We start from the raw sequence: 10,232 nt of genomic DNA, 5'->3' as shown, positions 1-10,232 counted from the left end.
CTATACAATGAAGGTTAGAGAATGACCCACACAAAAGAGAGCTGTATATTTTGGGACTCAAGTCGTGGTCAAAATTATTCTGAAAAATGTAAATGGAACAGAGGCTTATCAGTTGTTTAATCATAATATGGAAAAAAGATACTGATATTTGTATAACACTGGTCCAAGAAATTGGTCATTTTGTGTGTTTCTTTCTTTTTTATTTGGGGGGGAATTTTCAAAGGCACAAAGTTACATGCACAAATCTCACTAACTTTGGGCAGGAGTCTGGAACCCCATTGTCCTTGAGCCTTTAAAAGTCTTCACCTTTGTCACTTATGTATTATCAAATCAATTTTGTTTGTTATAGCCTGCTGGTTATTGAAGTTGAGGAGGTTACCGTTAGTTTTCAAAGTTCCATTAATTTTATAGGGTTGTTTGTAACTGATATGTGATGTCTATGAGATGGAAATGCTAGAATGATATGCTTGTGAAATAGTTGTACAGCCATTCAGTTTTCCATCATCATTTGTACACCTGATAATCTTTTCATTTTTGAAGAAGAATATATATAATTTACCAGAAGAGTGAAAAAGAACACAATAGCCAATAAACACTGTACTTAAAAGCAGTGTGATCAGAAGAGTTGTCAGCAGAACAGGTTGAAATGTTTTCAACAAAAAAAGACACAAAACGTGTTGTGAAAAATGTTTGGTCAGGTCAAAATTTCAAAACTGAAATGTTTCTGGAAAAAATGAATTAAATGCAAATGTTGTTGTTACAGTTAAAGCTTTTCTTCATAGAAAACATATGACAGTTTTAGACTTTCCTGAGACTTAAGTTGTTAAGTAAATTGCATTTTTAAAAATGTTCTAATCCTTAAAGATTCTAATTCTTTTAATGACTGAAACAAGAATTTACTTAATGCCACCACACCTAATTTTATGTGAAGATGTTGCAGCAGCTCATTTTGAGACTGACACCATGCAGTATTTTTAGCACAGACCTTGCTTACTCAATTTAGATGGCACTGTGCCACATAAAATGTGATTTAGTTCATAACTATATTGATTTATTTTAATTGTCACTTTTGTGTTCATATTAAGGAAACATAGTTAAGTGGTTAAAGCACAGGACTGGGAGACAGGAAATATCTTCTCCAACCTGCCATACAGCCTTTGTTTTGGAAAATCAAAATTGCTCCATGCCTCAATTTTCCAACAAACAAATGAACAAACAAGCAAACAAACAAGTTCTAGTTTCTATACAGCACTTTTCATCATTAACTCTCAAAGCATCTTTGAAAGGATCATCATTTCCATTTTACAGATGGAAAATTGAGGCACAGAGGCAAATTAACTTTCCCACATCATCTAGCACACAAGTCATGCTAGGAGTAAAACTTAGTTCTCCTAATCCAAAGCCAGTGATCCATTAACTATACAGGCAGCCCCCGGGTTATGTACAAGATAGGGACTGTAGGTTTGTTCTTAAGTTGAATTTGTATGTAACTCGGAACTGGTACATATTGTAGGGGAAACTCTAGCCAAACATTTCTCCAGAGCTCAGTTTTATTCTCCCACACCTCACTTCCCTCAGTCCTTTATTCTCAAGCTGAGGTGTCTGCTGAGAAAAGCCGCTCAGCGTCTCCCTGGTCTGCTGGGGGGTGGGGGTGGGGCGCTAGCTTCGCGTCTCCCTGGTCAGGGATCCGATGTAAGTCGGATCCATGTAACCCGGGGACTGCCTGTACAACACTGTCTGACACCTCTATCATATAGGGATATTGGCTATGTCTAGACTGCAAGCCTCTTTCGAAAGAGAGCGTCTAGACTGCACGCGGAACTTTCGAAAGAGCAAGCCGCTTTTTCGAAAGAAAGCACCCAGTGAGTCTGGATGCTCTCTTTCGAAGAAGCCCTATTTACATTCAAGAACGCCTTCTTTCGAAAGAAGCACTTTCGAAAGAAGGCGTTCTTCCTCGTGAAATGAGGTTTACCGCCGTCGAAAGAAAAGCCGCGTTCTTTCCATTTAATTTAGAAAGAACGCGGCTGCAGTCTAGACGCAGGTGAAGTTTTTTCGGAAAAAGGCTACTTTTCCCGAAAAAACCCCTGAGTCTGGACACAGCCATTGTGAAGACATATATGACTCTGATTAATGCTGACCTCTAATTAATGCTGTAATATTAATGATAATTAGCACTATTTGTAAAGTCCTTAAAGATCCTCACTTGGAGATATAAAAGAATCAACTTGTAAAGATGATAAATATATTAAATGAGTTACTAAGTTTTGTGCTAAAATCTAATTCAGGTTTTTCAAACAAATCCAACATTGGGATTTTCACTTTTTTTATGACAACTATGAAACTTTGTGGTATTTTGTGGCTCTAATTTTTAAAATTTCATCTGAGATTGTTGAGACAATTACAACTCTGGGTTTCTTTCAGGATTACTTAAATATTTCTTATAGTCCTCTTTAGATTAAAAAAACTCAAAGGATATTTTCTCTACTAGCAGAAATTCAAATCCCAGTTTCCTTATTGTCTGTGTTACTTGATTAAATGATGATGTTTTAAGAATTCCCAAGTCACATACCCTGAAATGCTAGTTACTCATTAAAGAATTGGTCACACAATAGAATCCTAAGGAACTTGAACAGAGATTGAATATACATTTCCAAAGACATCTGCCAAAAGAATAAATCTAACCAGATGTTTTAGTTCGCTGCAAAAAAACAAGTGGGGCAGTTGGGGATTAAGAGGAGGATTGGTTGAAAATTGCAATGAAAAGAGAGAAAAAAGGCAGAAGCCCAGTAACCAACAACAATGACATATACCAAGCTGATATTGATCATAATCATTTATTAATTATTGATATTGCCATGTAAACTAAAGACCCTAACCAGGACTGGAGGCCCAAAGTGCAAAGTGCTGTGTGAACTCAGGAAAAAATGGTTCCTCTCACACAGAGCTTACAATCCAGTTTAAGATAGACAACAAGTAACAGAAACAACTGGCAGGGGAGAATTGTGGAACATTAGTTTATAGATTCCTTGGGTAAAATCCTGGCTCTGATTCAGTCAATGGGAGTTCTGCCATTGACTTTAGAGGGGCTGACATTTTATCCAGAAGGGTGATGATAAAATTCTAAAGCCAGAAGGGACCAGTACAACCATCTAATCTGACTTTCTACATAGCACAGTTCATGACACTTCACACAGTAATTTCTGTACCAAACCCATAACTTCTGGTTGGCCTAGAGTATATCTGTTCGGAAGACATTTAAATCATGATTTAACAATTCCAGGCACTGGAAAATCCATCACGTTTCTACATTACATTGCTAATTACCTTCACTCTTAAAAATTTGGATTGTATCTCCAGTTCAAATGTGTCTTCCACCAGCTGCCAGCAATTGGATCATTTTATGCCCATATGAGGAAAAAATTATTTGTTTTCCTGTCCACAAATCATTCTTTGATTGTGCTCTGAATATGTGTTTATACGGGTAAACTATGTGCATAAATTCATGTTTCCAGATCTTTAAAGAATTGAAAACTACATTTAAATAAATGCTGTCAATCTGACACAGGTTTTTCTCAAAATGCCTTGTGGATTTTAAAAGCAGTCACATCACCTCACCTCATTGCAGCAGCTAAGGAAGAATGTATTTGATTTTAGTTATGGATTAACAGAACCACTAACAGGGGGCCAATGGGGCAACTGCCCCAGAGGCTGGTGATTCAAAAGGGCCCAGGGTTCCTGGCTACTCCTGCTGTGGTAGCAGCAGTGCTCAGAGCACCAGGCCCTTTGAATCACTGCTGGAGGGCTGCATGGTGTGCTCCAGGCAGCTCTGGGATGGCAGGAGGTGCACCGTTATCCAGGTGGTCCCGCTTCTTATGCCCCTGCACTCCTCCTGGCAATGCAGAATTGGTCCTCCCCCACTTTGTCCAAGGGCTCAGTGAGGCTGTCAACTCCCCTGTGGATTAATAAATAATCTGATTATTATCAATCATATACAACAGCTGACGTTCACAGGAACATCAGCACTGCAGTACTGAATTTCCACAAATGATAAAGTACACTTAGCACTCCTGTCTGCTTGAACGTATCACGTACCATGCCTACATGCAAAAGTCAGGAAATATCCTCTTATAAAAAAGAACGTTAACAGTTGGTAATTAAAAACCCTCACAAATTATAGGGGTTCCCAAATAAATATGCATTAATGGATTTCATATGTTATTACTACCTACATTTTATTAAGTCTTTTTCTGGTGGTTTTTAATTAAAATGGTTTTGGAATGTTGAGAGAGTAGTGATGTCAGCTCTTGGAAATAACTTCAATAGCCAAAATTTTGCTCATGCATTACCAGTAGGTCAATGTACCATTAGTAACAGATGATTGGACACTTCAGAAATGAGGCATGATTTCTACTGGCATTAAGAGTTAACACCCATGCATATTTCTTCTCAATTAGCTCAACTAGAGTTTGCAATGTATTGAGAGAAATGAACAATGGAGGAGAAAGTGGCAGTGTATAAGGGTGACAAAATTTTGAAAGCCTAGTTAGACTTTATGGAAAATAGAAGAGAAATTACAGAAGGCATTTGACTTTTCAAAGTCATGGAACAAGAGGATTTTATCATTTGCCATTCTGTATAATAATATTTGTAAAGCTAAGAACATTCTAAAACTTCTATTTTTATTCAGTGTGGACACAATGGTCAGAGGAGGCATTTGGACCAATAAATAGCATCTGAAAGATTTAATATAGTATTATAGACTATATTTACTTAAATCACTAAGTAGTAAGTCTGTGTTAGACATGAATGTTTTCTCTTTTCCAGACTCCCAAGACTGTTTTCAGACTGCCAAAAATAGGTCAAAATGGAATTGGAGGACTCCCAGTCTTGCATTTCAGATCACTGAGAATTCCTTTAGTAGAAATATTTATAGAGGTTGGTGGGTTAGATTTGAGCATGAGTTCAGGAATTAGTTATTGTCCTTGGGTGTGTCTAGACTACATGCCTCCTTCGACGGAGGCATGTAGATTAGCCAGATCGGAAGAGGGAAATGAAGCCGCGATTAAAATAATCGCGGCTTCATTTAAATTTAAATGGCTGCCCCGATCTGCCGATCAGCTGTTTGTCGGCAGATCGGGGGAGTCTGGACGCGATGCCCCGACAAAGAAGCCTTTCTTCATCGACACAGGTAAGCCTCGTGAAACCAGGTTTACCTGTGTCGATGAAGAAAGGCTTCTTTGTCGGGGCATCGCGTCCAGACTCCCCCGATCTGCCGACAAACAGCTGATCGGCAGATCGGGGCAGCCATTTAAATTTAAATGAAGCCGCGATTATTTTAATCGCGGCTTCATTTCCCTCTTCCGATCTGGCTAATCTACATGCCTCCGTCGAAGGAGGCATGTAGTCTAGACACACCCCTTGTGTACAGAACAGGGAATAACATATGCTTCATTACTCTTTCTGGCTTTTATTACTGGTCTCTATCTACTAACATAAAGAGCACCTGTCTTTTGTTGCACTGTACGTAGGTGTATGTTTACACTACAGCATTAATTTGAACTAACTTAATTCGAAATAAGATAATTCAAATTAGTGCATCTAGACCTAAAAACTAATTCGAATTAGAATTTTGCTAATTCGAACTAGCATGTCCACATTAAGTGGACCCTGAACCAGGGTTAAGGCTGGCCGGAAGCAGTGCCGGCAGGGCATCAGATGAGGACTTAGAGCGTGGAGCTGCTGTCTCAGGCTAGCCGAGGGCTGTGCTTAAAGGGACCCGACCCCCACCCCGGACAGACAGTTCTCAGGGGTGCCCCGCTTGCTTGTCTAACTCGATGAGGGACAGCAAAGCAGTCCTGTCTTGGAGTGCCCTGAGTGCCCACACTCGGCACATCATAGCACTTGGCCATCAGCCCGGCTGCACTTGCCTCAGGCTGCCATCTGGGGGGGCCAATCAGGGGGCTGTCAGGATCCAGGAGGCCCTGCAGGAGGGATTCCACCCCGAGGAACCCGCAGAGCCACCCCAGTGCTCCCCATCGGGGGCTGGTGCCCCATTCCTCCCTCATCTCCTTCCACTTACCCTTCCCTAGCCCCCTTTCCTGATGTAAAAAATAAAGGACACGTGTGTTCAAAAATAGAAACTCTCTTTATTTAACAAAACTGGAGGGTGGGGAGGGATTAACCTCTGGGGAGACTGGGAAAAGGAGGTGGTAGAGGGGAAGAGAGAGGGTGGAAGAGGGGAGGGGGAAACCTGGGAGGAAGGAGCTGGAAAGGGGGAAGCCAGAGGAAGAAGGAGGAGGGGAAGTATAAAACTATGGTATGCCATATCTTCAGTACTGTGTACAGATGTGGTCTCCTCACCTCAAAAAAAGATATTTTGGCCTTGGAAAGGGTTCAGAAAAGGGCAACTAAAATGATTAGGGGTTTGAAACAGGTCCCATATGAAGAGAGGCTGGGACTCTAAGCTGGGACTTTTCAGCTTAGAAAAGAGGAGACTGAGGGGGGATATGATAGAGGTATATAAAATCATGAGTGGTGTGGAGAGGGTGAATAAAGAAAAGTTCTTCATTAGTTCCCATAATAGAAGGACTAGAGGACACCAAATGAAATGAATGGGTAGCAGGCTTCAAACTAATAAAAGAAAGTTCTTCTTCACACAGCGCATAGTCAACCTGTGGATCTCCTTGCCACAGGAGGCTGTGAAGTCTAGAACTATAACAGAGTTTAAAGAGAAGTTAGATAAATTCATGGAGGTTGGGTCCATGGAGTGCTGTTAGCTAGGTGGTAGGAATGGTGTCCCTGGCCTCTGTTTGTGGAAGGCTGGAGATGGATGGCACAAGACAAATTTCTTGGTCATTGTCTTCAGTTCATCCCCTCCGGGGTACCTAGTGTGGGCCGCTGTCGGCAGACAGGCTACTAGGCTAGATGGACTTTTGGTCTGACCCAATACAGCTGTTTTTATGTTCTTATGTTCTAAGCTCAGGGCTCAGGGTTGGGGGTCTCACTGAACCAACTTGATTTTCATGCAAACCTGCTCTGGGGTTCGCATGTGGCCTTTGGTGGCCAGGCTGGCAGCTGTCCTGCCCTAGACGGCCACTTTCCTGTGCCTAGTGTGGAGATCATGGATGTTGGAGGCCTCCCCCCGCCTGGTCCTGGAAAGAGGCAGAGGGCTGGGTGGCAGCGGGTGGCTGGCTCATGCTGTGCCAGGTGCAGGGTCTGCTGGCTGGGTGCTGGCAGGCTTGCAACTGGCACAGGCACTGTAGCCAGCCCGTGCCCCTTTAAGGGCTCCGGGGCCGGGAGGGGGGGCAGAAGAGTTTCCCTGGTTTGGCCCAGAGTGGCCACCAGGGGAACCTGGGAAGGGCTAGCCTCCAACTAGTTTGAATTAAGTGGCTACACAGCCCTTAATTCGAACTACTTAATTCGAACTAGGCGTTAGTCCTCGTAGAATGAGGTTTACCTAGTTTGAATTAAGCGCTCTGCACCTGGCATAGCATGAGCCAGCCACCCGCTGCTACCCAGCTCTCCATCACTCCCCAGGACTAGGCTGGTGGCTCTCAGGAGTCTGCCAGGGGCCGAAAAAGACGGGTGCCCGCCTGGTCTAGTGCGGAGATCGTAGACCTCATTGAGGTTTGGGGGAGGCCTCCAACGTCAATGATCTCCACACTAGGCACAGAAATGAGGCCATCTACAGCTGCATGGCTGCCAGCTTGGCCACCAGAGGCCACCTGCGGACCCAGGAGCAAGTCTGCTACACAATCAAAGACCTGCAACAGGCCTACTCCAGGGCCTCCCAACGAGGAGCCGACCCAGACACTTGCCCTCATTACAAGGCCCTGAACTGCATCCCGGGGGCTCACGCAGTCCGTGCCGCCCAGGTGGTGATCGACCCCGGGGCAGAGGGCCCCGCCCCTAAAACAGGGGAAGAAGAGGAGGACGACAGCCAGGAGCTGCAGGAGCCTGCGGGGAGCCTTCCCAGGACCCCTGAGTCATCCCATAGAGCCCATCAGCTGTGTCGTCTGAGGCCGGGGAGGGCTCCACATGTGAGTGCCATTATGGTCCCCTTATGTGGAGGGGAGGAGCCCAGAGACTGTGCACCTGGGCCTTGCCCTCCATGGAGCAGCAGCTGGGTGTCATGCAGGGGCTCTGGCCCATTCCCCACATGCCAACCTCACCTTGCAGAGGAGGGCTGGGTTTCACCCACTGTGTCCCCAGGCAGAACTGACCATTGCTCTTGTTTCACCACAGCCGCAGCACCTGTGAGTGCAGGGTACACCATCCCGCCTGGAAGAGCCACCTGCACCCGGGTCAGCAGGACTACCAACGGCGGCACCTGCGGCTACTGGGGCAGCAGCTCTGCAACCAGGAGCACTGGGTCCATGAGGACCTGCGGCTGCGGCAACAGAGCTTGCAGACACTGGAGAAGCAGAACCGTGCCCTCTGAGGTCACCTCCAGACCCTGGTGGACAGGTTCCTGCCTCCTCCTGCTCCAGCCCCTGCGGCTGCCCCACCTCTCACTCCTTCTCCCACCCCTGCTCCCCCTCCTGCTTCTTCCGCCCCACCATCGCTCCTGCCCTACCCGCCACACCCACTTCCTCCTGACATCCCCGCACCCGCCGTGCTGCGGGACGGGAGAGCCTGCAAGACCCCGAACCCTGAGCTTTTCCTTCCTCTCCTTGCCTCCCCCTTCCAGCTCCCTCCTCCCAGGTTTCCCCCTCTCCTCTCCCATCCTCATTCCTCCCTCCCCCCACCTCAGTTCTGTGAAATAAAAGAAATTTTTGTTAGCAAAACAGATGTTTTTATTTTACATTAGGAAGGGGGGTTAGGAAGGGGAAATGGGAAGGAGGTGAAGGCTTCATTTGAAAGTTCAAATGCCTACATTAGCCACCCTAATTTGAACTAGGGGGCTAGAGTAGACATACCTTAAATGTGCTAGTAAATGCCACTAGCAGGACTTAAGGAACTTAATGGCCCTGTGTTCAAAACAATAATCTCTGAATAGTCTTGTTTTTCGTATAAGCCTGGACTATGATTGATCTTACAAAGATATGTGATCATGCCACCTGATGCTGGAATCCATCTTGAATTTTACACTTTTCTACAGTGGTAAGGGAAACTATATAAGAACGGCCATAGTGGGTCAGACCAACAGTCCATCAAGCCCAGTATCCTGCCTGCCAACAGTGGCCAAAACCAGATGCCCCGAAGGGAGGGACCATAACAGGTAATCCTCATGTGATTCCTCCTCTCTGACCCACCTCCAGAGAATAAAAAGTGAGGGACGCCATTCCTACCCATCCTGGCTAATAGTCATTGATGGACCTAACCTCCATGAATCTATCTAGCTCTTTTTGAACCTTGTTAAAGTCCTAGCCTTCACCATATCCTCTGGCAAGGAGTTCTAGAGAATGATTGTGTGCTGAGTGAAGAAAAACTTCCTTTTGTTTGTTTAAAACCTGCTGCCTATTAATTTCATTTGGCAACCCCTAGTTCTTATAGTGTGGGAATAAGTAAATAACTTTTCCTTATTCACTTTTCCCATACCAGTCATGATTTTATAGACCTCTATCATATCCCCCTTTAGTTTCCTCTTTTCTAAGCTGAAAAGTCCAAGTTTTTTTTAATCTCCCTTGATATGGGACCCATTCCAAACTCCTAATCATTTTTGTTGCCCTTTTCTGAACCTTTTCCAATGCCAACATAACTTTTTGGAGATCAGGCAACCACATCTGTATGCAGTTTTCAAAAAGTGGGCATACCATGGTTTTATATAGCGGTAATAAGATATTCTCTGTCTTATTCTCTATCCCATTTTTAATGATTCCTAACATTCTATCTGCTTTTTTGACTGCCTCTTGTGGAGCTCCAGCATCTACCGGTTGCTCTTGCACCCACCCTGAGAAGGTCATTTTGGGGTCTGTACCCCGAATTACATCCATGCAATGAGTTCATGGCCCCTCTGGGGAGCCACCAGTGTCTCTTTTTCTGAATTCTGCCTTGAGAGGTTTGAAGTGAGTCTCCTGGAGGGGAGGAGTAGGGAGACTTGGGCCCACCCTCTCTCCGAGTCTCAGCCCAGGGCCCTAAAGACAGAGTCCCCTCTGTCTTGGCTGATGGGGCTTCTGCCCGAAACTTGTCAGCCTGTGGGCACCTAGCTGGCCCTGCCCTGGGCCACTTCCTTCCTCCCTCCCCTTTGTTCCTTTGCAGGGCGCCGCGGGCACCTTGTCCAGGGTCCTCCC

Source organism: Pelodiscus sinensis, chromosome 3 (genome assembly GCF_049634645.1).
Source record: "Pelodiscus sinensis isolate JC-2024 chromosome 3, ASM4963464v1, whole genome shotgun sequence".
In the NCBI taxonomy this organism is placed as follows: domain Eukaryota; kingdom Metazoa; phylum Chordata; order Testudines; family Trionychidae; genus Pelodiscus; species Pelodiscus sinensis.
This window is presented reverse-complemented; position numbering follows the sequence as displayed.